General features: G+C 41.4%; 1 protein-coding gene across 1 annotated transcript in view; it reads right to left on the bottom strand.

The window, feature by feature from the left end:
* Positions 1–17,500, bottom strand: part of LOC311115767 (synaptogyrin-3-like) — a gene marked incomplete at both ends in the record, with an annotated part of 52,918 nt that overhangs the window by 1,125 nt on the left and 34,293 nt on the right. The window lies entirely within an intron of this gene.

Genomic DNA, 17,500 nt, shown 5'->3' with positions numbered 1-17,500 from the left:
GAAGTGCACCAGTCCCTCCTGCAGCAAAGCACCCCCACAGCATGATGCTGCCACCCCCGTGCTTCACGGTTGGGATGGTGTTCTTCGGCTTGCAAGTCCCCCCTTTTTCCTCCAAACATAACGATGGTCATTATGGCCAAACAGTTCTATTTTTGTTTCATCAGACCAGAGGACATTTCTCCAAAAAGTACGATCTTTGTCCCCATGTGCAGTTGCAAACCGTAGTCTGGCTTTTTTTTACTGTGGATATAGATACTTTTGTACCGGTTTCCTCCAGCATCTTCACAAGGTCCTTTGCTGTTGTTCTGGGATTGATTTGCACTTTTGCGCACCAAAGTACGTTCATCTCTAGGAGACTGAACGCATCTCCTTCCTGAGCGGTATGACGGCTGCGTGCTCCCATGGTGTTTATACTTGCGTACTATTGTTTGTATAGATGAACGTGGTACCTTCAGGCGTTTGGAAATTGCTCCCAAGGATGAACCAGACTTGTGGAGGTCAACCATTTTTTTCTGAGGTCTTGGCTGATTTCTTTTGATTTTCCCATGATGTCAAGCAAAGAGGCACTGAGTTTGAAGGTAGGCCTTGAAATACATCTACAGGTACACCTCCAATTGACTCAAATGATGTCAGAAGCTTCTAAAGCCATGACATCATTTTCTGGAATCTTCCAAGCTGTTTAAAGGCACAGTCAACATAGTCTATTTAAACTTCTGACCCACTGGAATTGTGATACAGTAAATTTTAAGTGAAATAATCTGTCTGTAAACTATTGTTGGAAAAATGACTTGTGTCACGCACAAAGTAGATGTCCTAACCGACTTGCCAAAACTATAGTTTGTTAACAAGACATTTGTGGAGTGGTTGAAAAACAAGTTTTAATGACTCCAACCTAAGTGTATGTAAACTTCCGACTTCAACTGTACATTTAAACTGTTCTAAACCGAATACAACATAAAGCTTCACTATCTCATCCTGGAATGTCCAAGGTCAGAGGTCATCTGCCTTTTGGCCTGAAGAGCAAGAACTCCGACTTCATCAAAGAAATCAGAAATACAGACATTGTCATCCTACAAGAAACATGGTATAGAGGAGACGGACCCACTGGTTGCCCTCTAGGTTACAGAGAGCTGGTAGTCCCATCCACCAAACTACCAGGTGTGAAACAGGGAAGAGACTCAGGGGGTATGCTAATTTAGTATAGAGCAGACCTAACCCACTCTATTAAATTAGTCAAAACAGGAGCATTTTACATCTGGCTAGATGTAATTAATAAGGACGTTATCTCAACAGAGAAAATGTCCTCCTGTGTGCTACCTATATCCCCCCACTATAATCCCCATACTTTAATGAAGACAGTTTCTCCATCCTAGAGGGGGAGATCAATCATTTCCAGACCCAGGGACATGAACTAGTCTGTGGCGACCTAAATGCCAGAACTGGACAAGAACCTGACACCCTCAGCACACAGGGGGACAAACACCTACCTGGAGGTGACATCATTCCCTCCCCCATATATGCCCCCCTAGGCACAACTCTGTCGCACACTGGGTCTGTACACAGTCAATAGTAGGCTTCGAGGGGACTCCTACAGTAGGTACACCTACAGCTCATCTCTTGGCAGCAGTACTGTAGACTACTTTATCACTGACCTCAACCCAGAGTCTCTCAGAGTGTTCACAGTCAGCCCACTGACACCCCTATCAGACCACAGCAAAATCACAGTCTACTTGAACAGAGCAATACTCAATCATGAGGCATCAAAGCCATGCAAACTGCATACTATTAAGAAATGCTATAGATGGAAGGAAAGTAGTGTGGAAACCTACCAGAAAACAATTAGCCAACAACAAGTTCAATCCCTTTTAGACAACTTCCTGGACAAAACGTTTCACTGTAATAGTGAAGGTGTAAACTTGGCAGTAGAAAACCTAAACAGTATATTTGACCTCTCAGCTTCCCTATCAAATCTAAACATTTCTGTCACGCTCTGGCTCCGGGACTCTGTATGTTGAGCCAGGGTGTGTTCGTTTCTTTGTGTTCTGTTTCTTGGTTGGGTTGTTCTAGGTTGTTGTGTTTCTTTGTTTGAGTGACTCCCAATCAGAGGTAACGAGTGTCAGCTGTTGGCTCGTTGTCTCTGATTGGGAGCCATATTTAAACTGTCTGTTTTCACCTTGTGTTTGTGGGTTTTTGTTCCTAGTCAGTCATTGTCACTGTGGACTTCACGAATCGTTATTTGTTTTGTTGTTTCGCTTTAATTAAATAAAGCATCATGTTCGTGCAACACTCTGCGCTTTGGTCTATTCCTTTCCAAGACGATCGTGACAATTTCAAGCATAAAACCTAAGAAAATTAACAACAATGACAAGTTTGATGAAGAATGCAAAAACCTAAGAAAGAAATTGAGAAACCTATCCAACCAAAAACATAGAGACCCAGAAATCCTGAGCCTACGCCTTCACTATGGTGAATCACTAAAACAGTACAGAAATTCACTATGAAAAAAGAAGGAACAGCATGTCAGAAATCAGCTCAATGTGATTGAAGACTCCATAGAATCTAACCACTTCTGGGAAAATTGGAAAACACTAAACAATCAATAACACGAAGAGTTATCTATCCAAAACGGAGATGTATGGGTAAACCACTTTTCCAATCTTTTTGGCTCCATAAACAAAGAACAAACAGTATAAACATTTACATGATCAAATACAAATCTTAGAATCAACTATTAAAGACTACCAGAACCCACTGGATTCTCCAATTACATTGAATGAACTACAGGACAAAATACAAACCCTCCAACCCAAAAAGGCCTGTGGTGTTGATGGTATCCTCAATGAAATGATAAAATATACAGACCACAAATTCCAATTGGCTATACTTAAATTCTTTAAAATCATCCTCAGCTCTGGCATCTTCCTCAATATTTGGAACCAAGGACTGATCACCCCAAGCCTCAAAAGTGGAGACAAATTTGACCCCAATAACTACCGTGGGATATGCATCAACCGCAACCTTGGGAAAATCCTCTGCATTATCATTAACAGCAGACTCAATGTCCTAAGCAAATGTCAAATTTGCTTTTTACCGAATTACTGTATCACAGACCACGTATACACCCTGCACACCCTTATTGACAAACAAACGAAACAAAAGCAAAGTCTCCTCATACTTTGTAAAAAAATAAAAAAAAACTTTTGACTCAATTTGGCATGAGGGTCTGCTATACAAACTGATGGAAAGTGGTGTTGGGGGGAAAACATATATTCTAAAATCCATGAACACAAACAGTTAACAGATGGTGGTTAAAATGGCCCAAAGAAGACATAATTCTTTCCTCAGGGCCGGTCGGCGAGGCAGGTATCACGATCGTTCATGAACGGGACGGACCAAGGCGCAGCGTGATATGCCAACATGTTTATTAAAACGAATAAACACAACGACAAAACAATAAACTAACGAGACGTGACGTCCTAAGGTAACACACAACAAACCTCACATGGAACAAGATCCCACAACCCACTAGTGCCAATAGGCTGCCTAAGTATGGTCCCCAATCAGAGACAACGAGCTACAGCTGCCTCTGATTGGGAACCACACCCGGCCAAACATAGATCTAGACATACTAGATCTCAACATAGAAAATACAACATAGAAAAACACAACAAGGAAAATACACACCCTGACTCAACATTTGCAACGCCAGGGTTGTGGGTTCGATAAAATAATGTATGTGCTAACTGTAAGTCGCTCTGGATAAGAGCGTCTGCTAAATGAGCAACCTATCCAACCAGCTTGAGCAACCTATCCAACCAGAAACACAGAGACCCAGAAAACCTTTACCTTATCTTCAACATGTATATCAATGAATTTGTGAGGGCACTAGAACACTCTGAAGAACCCTGCCTCACCCTACTAGACAAATGCAGATCATCTGGTGCTTTCTGTCTCCAACCAAGGAGGGCCTACAGCAGCACCTAGATTAGGGCTGGGCGACATATCGAATTCATTCCATTCATTCGAATGTATGTTTTTGCACGATGCCTGTATCGCAAGTATCCATTTTGTTTTTTTGTTTTTTGTTTTTTAGCGTTAATGTCTGTTTTAAATAAGTGCACGTGCAAGCACTCTCTCACAGTCATTTAACTGTTGAAAAGAGAGGAAGGAATGAAGCAACACTAGAGAGAGAAAGAGGAGGTAGGTTAATAACATTAGGGGAAATATTATGAAAGGTGTGTATATATATATATATATATATATATATATATATATATATATATATATGATATTCATATAATATATTCATAATATTATGAAAGGTGTATATATACGTAAGCCTACTAATTATACAAATAGGCCCTATTATATTACCAAAATTAAAATCAAATTCACTAGCCTATACTGGTAACTTTGTAGGCCACGTGTGCTGCACCAGAATCACATGTTCTCTCCCTGCTTTATCATGGTTTGAACGAGGTGCGTAATTCCAGTCCATATGATACAGTATAATACAATACAGTACAGTAATACAGTATAATACAGTACAGTACAGTAATACAGTTCACACTCTAAAAGATCTATGGGATTTATATAGCTAGCTACATCTATGGGATTTATATAACTAGCTACATCTATGGGATTTATATAACTAGCTACATCTATGGGCTTTTATATAGCTAGCTACATCTATGGGCTTTATATATCTAGCTACATCTATGGGCTTTATATAGCTAGCTACATCTATGGGATTTATATAACTAGCTACATCTATGGGCTTTTATATAGCTAGCTACATCTATGGGCTTTATATATCTAGCTACATCTATGGGCTTTTATATAGCTAGCTACATCTATGGGCTTTATATATCTAGCTACATCTATGGGCTTTTATATAGCTAGCTACATCTATGGGATTTATATAACTAGCTACATCTATGGGCTTTTATATAGCTAGCTACATCTATGGGCTTTATATATCTAGCTACATCTATGGGCTTTTATATAGCTAGCTACATCTATGGACTTTATATAGCTAGCTACATCTATGGGCTTTATATAGCTAGCTACATCTATGGGCTTTATATAGCTAGCTACATCTATGGGATTTATATAGCTAGCTACATCTATGGGCTTTATATAGCTAGCTACATCTATGGGCTTTATATAGCTAGCTACATCTATGGGCTTTATATAGCTAGCTACATCTATGGGCTTTATATAGCTAGCTACATCTATGGGCTTTATATAGCTAGCTACATCTATGGGCTTTATATAGCTAGCTACATCTATGGGCTTTATATAGCTAGCTACATCTATGGGCTTTTATATAGCTAGCTACATCTATGGGCTTTATATAGCTAGCTAAATCTATGGGCTTTTATATAGCTAGCTACATCTATGGGCTTTATATAGCTAGCTACATCTATGGGCTTTGTACAGCTAGCTACATCTATGGGATTTATTTAGCTAGCTACATCTATGGGCTTTATATAGCTAGCTACATCTATGGGCGTTTATATAGCTAGCTACATCTATGGGATTTATATAGCTAGCTACATCTATGGGCTTTATATAGCTAGCTACATCTATGGGCTTTTATATAGCTAGCTACATCTATGGGCTTTATATAGCTAGCTACATCTATGGGCTTTTATATAGCTAGCTACATCTATGGGATTTATTTAGCTAGCTACATCTATGGGCTTTATATAGCTAGCTACATCTATGGGCTTTTATATAGCTAGCTACATCTATGGGCTTTATATAGCTAGCTACATCTATGGGCTTTGTATAGCTAGCTACATCTATGGGATTTATATAGCTAGCTACATCTATGGGATTTATATAGCTAGCTACATCTATGGAATTTATATAGCTAGCTACATCTATGGGCTTTATATAGCTAGCTACATCTATGGGCTTTATATAGCTAGCTACATCTATGGGCTTTATATAGCTAGCTACATCTATGGGCTTTATATAGCTAGCTACATCTATGGGCTTTTATATAGCTAGCTACATCTATGGGCTTTATATAGCTAGCTACATCTATGGGATTTATATAGCTAGCTACATCTATGGGCTTTATATAGCTAGCTACATATATGGGCTTTATATAGCTAGCTACATCTATGGGCTTTATATAGCTAGCTACATCTATGGGATTTATATAGCTAGCTACATCTATGGGATTTATATAGCTAGCTACATCTATGGGCTTTATATAGCTAGCTACATATATGGGATTTATATAGCTAGCTACATCTATGGGATTTATATAGCTAGCTACATCTATGGGCTTTATATAGCTAGCTACATCTATGGGCTTTATATAGCTAGCTACATCTATGGGATTTATATAGCTAGCTACATCTATGGGATTTATATAGCTAGCTACATCTATGGGATTTATATAGCTAGCTACATCTATGGGCTTTATATAGCTAGCTACATCTATGGGCTTTTATATAGCTAGCTACATCTATGGGATTTATATAGCTAGCCTCATCTATGGGCTTTATATAGCTAGCTACATCTATGGGCTTTATATAGTTAGCTACATCTATGGGCTTTATATAGCTAGCTACATCTATGGGCTTTATATAGCTAGCTACATCTATGGGCTTTATATAGCTAGCTACATCTTTGGGATTTATATAGCTAGCTACATCTATGGGCTTTATATAGCTAGCTACATCTATGGGCTTTATATAGCTAGCTACATCTATGGGATTTATATAGCTAGCTACATATATGGGCTTTATATATCTAGCTACATCTATGGGCTTTATATAGCTAGCTACATCTATGGGATTTATATAATGCTTCAGTCTGGTTTTAGACCCCATCATAGCACTGAGACGGCACTTGTGAAGGTGGTAAATGACCTTTTAATGGCGTCAGACCGAGGCTCTGCATCTGTCCTCGTGCTACTAGACCTTAGTGCTGCCTTTGACACCATCGATCACCACATTCTTTTGGAGAGACTGGAAACCCAAATTGGTCTACACGGACAAGTTCTGGCCTGGTTTAGATCTTACCTGTCGGAAAGATATCAGTTTGTCTCTGTGAATGGTCTGTCCTCCGACAAATCAACTGTACATTTCGGTGTTCCTCAAGGTTCCGTTTTAGGACCACTATTGTTTTCACTATATATTTTACCTCTTGGGGATGTTATTCGAAAACATAATGTTAACTTTCACTGCTATGCGGATGACACACAGCTGTACATTTCAATGAAACATGGTGAAGCCCCAAAATTGCCCTCGCTAGAAGCCTGTGTTTCAGACATAAGGAAGTGGATGGCTGAAAACTTTTTACTTTTAAACTCGGACAAAACAGAGATGCTTGTTCTAGGTCCCAAGAAACAAAGAGATCTTCTGTTAAATCTGACAATTCATCTTGATGGTTGTAAAGTCGTCTCAAATAAAACTGTGAAGGACCTCGGCGTTACTCTTGACCCTGATCTCTCTTTTGACGAACATATCAAGACTGTTTCAAGGACAGCTTTTTTCCATCTACGTAACATTGCAAAAATCAGAAATTTTCTGTCCAAAAATGATGCAGAAAAATTAATCCATGCATTTGTTACTTCTAGGTTAGACTACTGCAATGCTCTATTTTCCGGCTACCCGGATAAAGCACTAAATAAACTTCAGTTAGTGCTAAATACGGCTGCTAGAATCCTGACTAGAACCAAGAAATTTGATCATATTACTCCAGTGCTAGCTTCCCTACACTGGCTTCCTGTTAAGGCAAGGGCTGATTTCAAGGTTTTACTGTTAACCTATAAAGCGTTACATGGGCTTGCTCCTACCTATCTTTCCGAGTTGGTCCTGCCGTACATACCAATACGTACGCTACGGTCACAAGACGCAGGCCTCCTAATTGTCCCTAGAATTTCTAAGCAAACAGCGGGAGGCAGGGCTTTCTCCTATAGATCTCCATTTTTATGGAACAGTCTGCCTACCCATGTGAGAGACGCAGACTCGGTCTCAACCTTTAAGTCTTTACTGAAGACTTATCTCTTCAGTAGGTCATATGATTGAGTGTAGTCTGGCCCAGGAGTGTGAAAGTGAACGGAAAGGCTCTGGAGCAACGAACAGCCCTTGCTGTCTCTGCCAGGCCGGTTCCCCTCTCCACTGGGGTTCTCTGCCTCTAACCCTGTTGCAGGGGCTGAGTCACTGGCTTGCTGGTGCTCTTTCATGCCGTCCCTGGGAGGGGTGCGTCACTTGAGTGGGTTGAGTTACTGACGTGATCTTCCTGTCTGGGTTGGCGCCCCCCCTTGGTTTGTGCTGTGGTGGAGACCTCTGTGGGCTATACTCGGCCTTGTCTCAGGATTGTAAGTTGGTGGTTGGGGATATCCCTCTAGTGGTGCGGGGGCTGTGCTTTGGCAGAGTGGGTGGGGTTATATCCTTCCTGTTTGGCCCTGTCCGGGGGTTTCTTCGGATGGGGCCACAGTGTCTCCGGACCGCTCCTGTCTCAGCCTCCAGTATTTATGCTGCAGTAGTTTATGTGTCGGGGGGCTGGGGTTAGTTGGTTATACCTGGAGTACTTCTCCTGTCTTATCCAGTGTCCTGTGTGAATTTAAGTATGCTCTCTCTAATTCTCTCGTTCTCTCTTTCTCTCTGAGAACCTGAGCCCTAGGACCATACGTCAGGACTACCGGGCATGATGACACCTTGCTGTCCCCAGTCCGCCTGGCCTTGCTGCTATTCCAGTTTCAACTGTTCTGCCTGCGGTTACGAAACCCCTACCTGTCCCAGACCTGCTGTTTTCAACTCTTAATGATCGGCTATGAAAAGCCAACTGAGAGACCTGAGCCCTAGGACCATACGTCGGGACTACCGGCCGTGGTGACTCCTTGCTGTCCCCAGTCCGCCTGGCCTTGCTGCTATTCCAGTTTCAACTGTTCTGCCTGCGGTTATGGAACCCCTACCTGTCCCAGACCTGCTGTTTTCAACTCTTAATGATCGGCTATGAAAAGCCAACTGAGATTTATTCCTGATTATTATTTGACCATGCTTGTCACTTATGAACATTTTTGAACATCTTGGCATGGTTCTGTTATAATCTCCACCCGGCACAGCCAGAAGAGGACTGGCCACCCCTCATAGCCTGGTTCCTCTCTAGGTTTCTTCCTAGGTTTTCGCCTTTCTAGGGAGTTTTTCCTAGCCACCGTGCTTCTACACCTGCATTACTAGCTGTTTGGGGTTTTAGGCTGGGTTTCTGTACAGCACTTCGAGATATTAGCTGATGTAAGAAGGGCTATATAAAATAAAATTGATTGATATAGCTAGCTACATCTATGGGCTTTATATAGCTAGCTACATCTATGGGCTTTATATAGCTAGCTACATCTATGGGCTTTATATAGCTAGCTACATCTATGGGCTTTATATAGCTAGCTACATCTATGGGATTTATATAGCTAGCTACATCTATGGGCTTTATATAGCTAGCTACATCTATGGGCTTTAATAAGCTAGCTACATCTATGGGCTTTATATAGCTAGCTACATCTATGGGCTTTATATAGCTAGCTACATCTATGGGCTTTATATAGCTAGCTACATATATGGGATTTATATAGCTAGCTACATCTATGGGATTTATATAGCTAGCTACATCTATGGGCTTTATATAGCTAGCTACATCTATGGGCTTTATATAGCTAGCTACATCTATGGGCTTTATATAGCTAGCTACATATATGGGCTTTATATAGCTAGCTACATCTATGGGCTTTATATAGCTAGCTACATCTATGGGCTTTTATATAGCTAGCTACATCTATGGGCTTTTATATAGCTAGCTACATCTATGGGCTTTATATAGCTAGCTACATCTATGGGCTTTATATAGCTAGCTACATCTATGGGCTTTATATAGCTAGCTACATCTATGGGCTTTATATAGCTAGCTACATCTATGGGCTTTATATAGCTAGCTACATCTATGGGATTTATATAGCTAGCTACATCAATGGGATTTATATAGCTAGCTACATCTATGGGCTTTATATAGCTAGCTACATCTATGGGCTTTTATATAGCTAGCTACATCTATGGGCTTTATATAGCTAGCTACATCTATGGGCTTTATATAGCTAGCTACATCTATGGGCTTTATATAGCTAGCTACATCTATGGGCTTTATATAGCTAGCTACATCTATGGGCTTTATATAGCTAGCTACATCTATGGGATTTATATAGCTAGCTACATCTATGGGCTTTATATAGCTAGCTACATCTATGGGCTTTAATAAGCTAGCTACATCTATGGGCTTTATATAGCTAGCTACATCTATGGGCTTTATATAGCTAGCTACATCTATGGGCTTTATATAGCTAGCTACATATATGGGATTTATATAGCTAGCTACATCTATGGGATTTATATAGCTAGCTACATCTATGGGCTTTATATAGCTAGCTACATCTATGGGCTTTATATAGCTAGCTACATCTATGGGCTTTATATAGCTAGCTACATATATGGGCTTTATATAGCTAGCTACATCTATGGGCTTTATATAGCTAGCTACATCTATGGGCTTTTATATAGCTAGCTACATCTATGGGCTTTTATATAGCTAGCTACATCTATGGGCTTTATATAGCTAGCTACATCTATGGGCTTTATATAGCTAGCTACATCTATGGGCTTTATATAGCTAGCTACATCTATGGGCTTTATATAGCTAGCTACATCTATGGGCTTTATATAGCTAGCTACATCTATGGGATTTATATAGCTAGCTACATCAATGGGATTTATATAGCTAGCTACATCTATGGGCTTTATATAGCTAGCTACATCTATGGGCTTTTATATAGCTAGCTACATCTATGGGCTTTATATAGATAGCTACATCTATGGGCTTTATATAGCTAGCTACATCTATGGGCTTTATATAGCTAGCTACATCTATGGGCTTTTATATAGCTAGCTACATCTATGGGGTTTATATAGCTAGCTACATCTATGGGCTTTATATAGCTAGCTACATCTATGGGCTTTATATAGCTAGCTACATCTATGGGCTTTTATATAGCTAGCTACATCTATGGGCTTTTATAAAGCTAGCTACATCTATGGGCTTTATATAGCTAGCTACATCTATGGGCTTTATATAGCTAGCTACATCTATGGGCTTTATATAGCTAGCTACATCTATGGGCTTTATATAGCTAGCTACATCTATGGGCTTTAATATGCTAGCTACATCTATGGGATTTATATAGCTAGCTACATCTATGGGATTTATATAGCTAGCTACATCTATGGGATTTATATAGCTAGCTACATCTATGGGCTTTATATAGCTAGCTACATCTATGGGCTTTATATAGCTAGCTACATATATGGGCTTTATATAGCTAGCTACATCTATGGGATTTATATAGCTAGCTACATCTATGGGCTTTATATAGCTAGCTACATCTATGGGCTTTATATAGCTAGCTACATCTATGGGCTTTAATAAGCTAGCTACATCTATGGGCTTTATATAGCTAGCTACATCTATGGGCTTTATATAGCTAGCTACATCTATGGGCTTTATATAGCTAGCTACATATATGGGATTTATATAGCTAGCTACATCTATGGGATTTATATAGCTAGCTACATCTATGGGCTTTATATAGCTAGCTACATCTATGGGCTTTATATAGCTAGCTACATCTATGGGCTTTATATAGCTAGCTACATATATGGGCTTTATATAGCTAGCTACATCTATGGGCTTTATATAGCTAGCTACATCTATGGGCTTTTATATAGCTAGCTACATCTATGGGCTTTTATATAGCTAGCTACATCTATGGGCTTTATATAGCTAGCTACATCTATGGGCTTTATATAGCTAGCTACATCTATGGGCTTTATATAGCTAGCTACATCTATGGGCTTTATATAGCTAGCTACATCTATGGGCTTTATATAGCTAGCTACATCTATGGGATTTATATAGCTAGCTACATCAATGGGATTTATATAGCTAGCTACATCTATGGGCTTTATATAGCTAGCTACATCTATGGGCTTTTATATAGCTAGCTACATCTATGGGCTTTATATAGATAGCTACATCTATGGGCTTTATATAGCTAGCTACATCTATGGGCTTTATATAGCTAGCTACATCTATGGGCTTTTATATAGCTAGCTACATCTATGGGGTTTATATAGCTAGCTACATCTATGGGCTTTATATAGCTAGCTACATCTATGGGCTTTATATAGCTAGCTACATCTATGGGCTTTTATATAGCTAGCTACATATATGGGCTTTTATAAAGCTAGCTACATCTATGGGCTTTATATAGCTAGCTACATCTATGGGCTTTATATAGCTAGCTACATCTATGGGCTTTATATAGCTAGCTACATCTATGGGCTTTATATAGCTAGCTACATCTATGGGCTTTAATATGCTAGCTACATCTATGGGATTTATATAGCTAGCTACATCTATGGGATTTATATAGCTAGCTACATCTATGGGATTTATATAGCTAGCTACATCTATGGGCTTTATATAGCTAGCTACATCTATGGGCTTTATATAGCTAGCTACATATATGGGCTTTATATAGCTAGCTACATCTATGGGATTTATATAGCTAGCTACATCTATGGGCTTTATATAGCTAGCTACATCTATGGGCTTTATATAGCTAGCTACATCTATGGGCTTTGTATAGCTAGCTACATCTATGGGATTTATTTAGCTAGCTACATCTATGGGCTTTATATAGCTAGCTACATCTATGGGCGTTTATATAGCTAGCTACATCTATGGGATTTATATAGCTAGCTACATCTATGGGCTTTATATAGCTAGCTACATCTATGGGCTTTTATATAGCTAGCTACATCTATGGGCTTTATATAGCTAGCTACATCTATGGGCTTTTATATAGCTAGCTACATCTATGGGATTTATTTAGCTAGCTACATCTATGGGCTTTATATAGCTAGCTACATCTATGGGCTTTATATAGCTAGCTACATCTATGGGCTTTATATAGCTAGCTACATCTATGGGCTTTTATATAGCTAGCTACATCTATGGGCTTTATTTAGCTAGCTACATCTATGGGCTTTATATAGCTAGCTACATCTATGGGCTTTATATAGCTAGCTACATCTATGGGCTTTATATAGCTAGCTACATCTATGGGCTTTATATAGCTAGCTACATCTATGGGCTTTATATAGCTAGCTACATCTATGGGCTTTTATATAGCTAGCTACATCTATGGGCTTTATATAGCTAGCTACATCTATGGGCTTTATATAGCTAGCTACATCTATGGGCTTTTATATAGCTAGCTACATCTATGGGATTTATATAGCTAGCTACATCTATGGGATTTATATAGCTAGCTACATCTATGGGCTTTATATAGCTAGCTACATCTATGGGATTTATATAGCTAGCCACATCTATGGGCTTTATATAGCTAGCTACATCTATGGGATTTATATAGCTAGCTACATCTATGGGCTTTATATAGCTAGCTACATCTATGGGATTTATATAACTAGCTACATCTATGGGCTTTTATATAGCTAGCTACATCTATGGGCTTTATTTAGCTAGCTACATCTATGGGCTTTTATATAGCTAGCTACATCTATGGGATTTATATAGCTAGCTACATCTATGGGATTTATATAGCTAGCTACATCTATGGGATTTATATAACTAGCTACATCTATGGGCTTTTATATAGCTAGCTACATCTATGGGCTTTATTTAGCTAGCTACATCTATGGGCTTTATATAGCTAGCTACATATATGGGCTTTATATAGCTAGCTACATCTATGGGCTTTTATATAGCTAGCTACATCTATGGGCTTTTATATAGCTAGCTACATCTATGGGATTTATATAGCTAGCTACATCTATGTGATTTATATAGCTAGCTACATCTATGGGATGTATATAGCTAGCTACATCTATGGGCTTTATATAGCTAGCTACATCTATGTGATTTATATAGCTAGCTACATCTATGGGATGTATATAGCTAGCTACATCTATGGGCTTTATATAGCTAGCTACATCTATGGGATTTATATAGCTAGCTACATCTATGGGATTTATATAGCTAGCTACATCTATGGGATGTATATAGCTAGCTACATCTATGGGCTTTATATAGCTAGCTACATATATGGGCTTTATATAGCTAGCTACATCTATGGGATTTATATAGCTAGCTACATCTAGGGGCTTTATATAGCTAGCTACATCTATGGGATTTATATAGCTAGCTACATCTATGGGCTTTTATATAACTAGCTACATCTATGGGCTTTTATATAGCTAGCTACATCTATGGGATTTATATAGCTAGCTACATCTATGGGATTTATATAGCTAGCTACATCTATGGGATGTATATAGCTAGCTACATCTAGGGGCTTTATATAGCTAGCTACATCTATGGGCTTTTATATAGCTAGCTACATCTATGGGCTTTATGTTTTTCTGTCGTGTGTAATGTGCAGTAGCCTATATCATATATGTATTGGCTAACTGCACAATCATTTGGGGTTTTTTGGGCTCATAAAATGTATTTAATATATGGCTCATAAAATGTATTTAATATATGGCTCATCAGACTCAGGAAGCATCAGGCTTGAATTTTTGATCAAATCTCTAATCAAATCCAGACAGAGGCCTAATTATATGCTTTACATGCTTTAGAAGGACACTTACGGTTTTGGCGGGAAATACAGAGTTACCAGGGAGAAAAGTGATTTATCCTTGGGATGGAACATTTGTAAAAAAAAAAAAAAAAACGGGAAAATATTCAACTCTAGTGGAAACTGAGCTGCACTTCCTAGCCTCCCGCCAAATGTATGACCATATTAGAGACACATATTTCCCTCAGATTACACAGACCCAATTTTGATAAACTCCCATATCTACTGGGTGAAATACCACAGTGTGCCATCACAGCAGCAAGATTTGTGACCTGTTGCCAGAAGAAAAGGGCAACCAGTGAAGAACAAACACCGTTGTAAATACAACCCATATTTATGTTTATTTATTTTCCCCTCCCTACTTTAACACATTGTTACAACACTGGACATTGCCATTACTAGAACATTTGAAATGTTTATAGTATTAAAGTATTAAACTAGTGACAGGGAGGGGGAGGGGTTGTGTGCTCTGGACAGTAGTCTCTCCTTGTCCTCTGTAAACACCATGTTCTTGAGTCGGGCTATCGCTAACAGACTCACATAGCCCTGTAACACAGACAGGGACGGGGTCAGAAACACACACAGGGACGGGGTCAGAAACACTCACAGGGACGGGGTCAGAAACACACACAGGGACGGGGTCAGAAACACACACAGGGACGGGGTCAGAAACACACACAGGGACGGGGTCAGAAACACACACAGGGACGGGGTCAGGAACACACTCAGGGACGGGGTTTAGAAACACACTCAGGGACGGGGGCAGAAACACACTCAGGGACGGGGTCAGAAACACACTCAGGGACGGGGTCAGAAACACACACAGGGACGGGGTCAGGAACTCACACAGACAGGGACGGGGTCAGAAACACCCCCAGGGACGGGGTTTAGAAACACACACAGGGACGGGGTCAGTCACACACAGGGACGGGGTTTAGAAACACACACAGGGACGGGGTTTAGAAACTCACACAGGGACGGGGTCAGTCACCCCCAGGGACGGGGTTTAGAAACACACACAGGGACGGGGTCAGTCACACATAGGGACGGGGTTTAGAAACACTCACAGGGACGGGGTTTAGAAACACACACAGGGACGGGGTCAGTCACACACAGGGACGGGGTTTAGAAACACACACAGGGACGGGGTTTAGAAACACACACAGGGACGGGGTCAGAAACACACACAGGGACGGGGTCAGAAACACACACAGGGACGGGGTCAGAAACACACACAGGGACGGGGTCAGAAACACTCACAGGGACGGGGTCAGAAACACACACAGGGACGGGGTCAGAAACACACACAGGGACGGGGTCAGAAACACACCCAGGGACGGGGTCATAAACACACTCATGGACGGGGTCAGAAACACACACAGGGACAGGGGCAGAAACTCACACAGACAGGGACGGGGTTTAGAAACACACACAGGGACGGGGTCAGAAACACACACAGGGACGGGGTCAGTCACACACAGGGACGGGGTTTAGAAACACACACAGGGACGGGGTTTAGAAACTCACACAGGGACGGGGTCAGAAACACACACAGGGACGGGGTCAGAAACACACACAGGGACGGGGTCGGTCACACATAGGGACGGGGTTTAGAAACACACACAGGGACAGGGTTTAGAAACACACACAGGGACGGGGTTTAGAAACACACACAGGGACGGGGTCAGAAACACACACAGGGACGGGGTCAGAAACACACACAGGGACGGGGTCAGAAACACACACAGGGACGGGGTTTCGAAACACACTCAGGGACGGGGTTTAGAAACACACGCAGGGACGGGGTTTAGAAACACACGCAGGGACGGGGTTTAGAAACACACACAGGGACGGGGTTTAGAAACACACACAGGGACTGGGTTTAGAAACACCCCCAGGGACGGGGTTTAGAAACACACACAGGGACGGGGTCAGTCACACACAGGGACGGGGTTTAGAAACACACACAGGGACGGGGTTTAGAAACACACACAGGGACAGGGTGTAGAAACACACACAGGGACGGGGTTTAGAAACACACACAGGGACGGGGTCAGAAACTCACACAGACAGGGACAGGGTTTAGAAACACACACAGGGACGGGGTTTAGAAACACACACAGGGACGGGGTCAGAAACACACACAGGGACGGGGTCAGAAACACACACAGGGACGGGGTCAGAAACACACACAGGGACGGGGTCAGAAACACACACAGGGACGGGGTCAGAAACACACTCAGGGACGGGGTCAGAAACACACACGGGGACGGGGTCAGAAACACACACAGGGACGGGGTCAGAAACACTCACAGGGACGGGGTCAGAAACACACACAGGGACGGGGTCAGAAACACACACAGGGACGGGGTCAGAAACACTCACAGGGACGGGGTCAGAAACACACACAGGGACGGGGTCAGAAACACACACAGGGACGGGGTCAGAAACTCACACAGACAGGGACGGGGTTTAGAAACACACACAGGGACGGGGTCAGAAACACACACAGGGACGGGGTCAGAAACACTCACAGGGACGGGGTCAGAAACACACTCAGGGACGGGGGCAGAAACACACTCAGGGACGGGGTCAGAAACACTCACAGGGACGGGGTCAGAAACACACACAGGGACGGGGTCAGAAACACACACAGGGACGGGGTCAGAAACACACACAGGGACGGGGTTTAGAAACACACACAGGGACGGGGTCAGAAACACACACAGGGACGGGGTCAGAAACACACACAGGGACGGGGTTTAGAAA

This window comes from Coregonus lavaretus (genome assembly GCF_964263955.1).
Source record: "Coregonus lavaretus genome assembly, contig: HAP1_SCAFFOLD_1185, whole genome shotgun sequence".
Classification (NCBI taxonomy): Eukaryota; Metazoa; Chordata; class Actinopteri; order Salmoniformes; family Salmonidae; genus Coregonus; species Coregonus lavaretus.
This window is presented reverse-complemented; position numbering and strand designations above follow the sequence as displayed.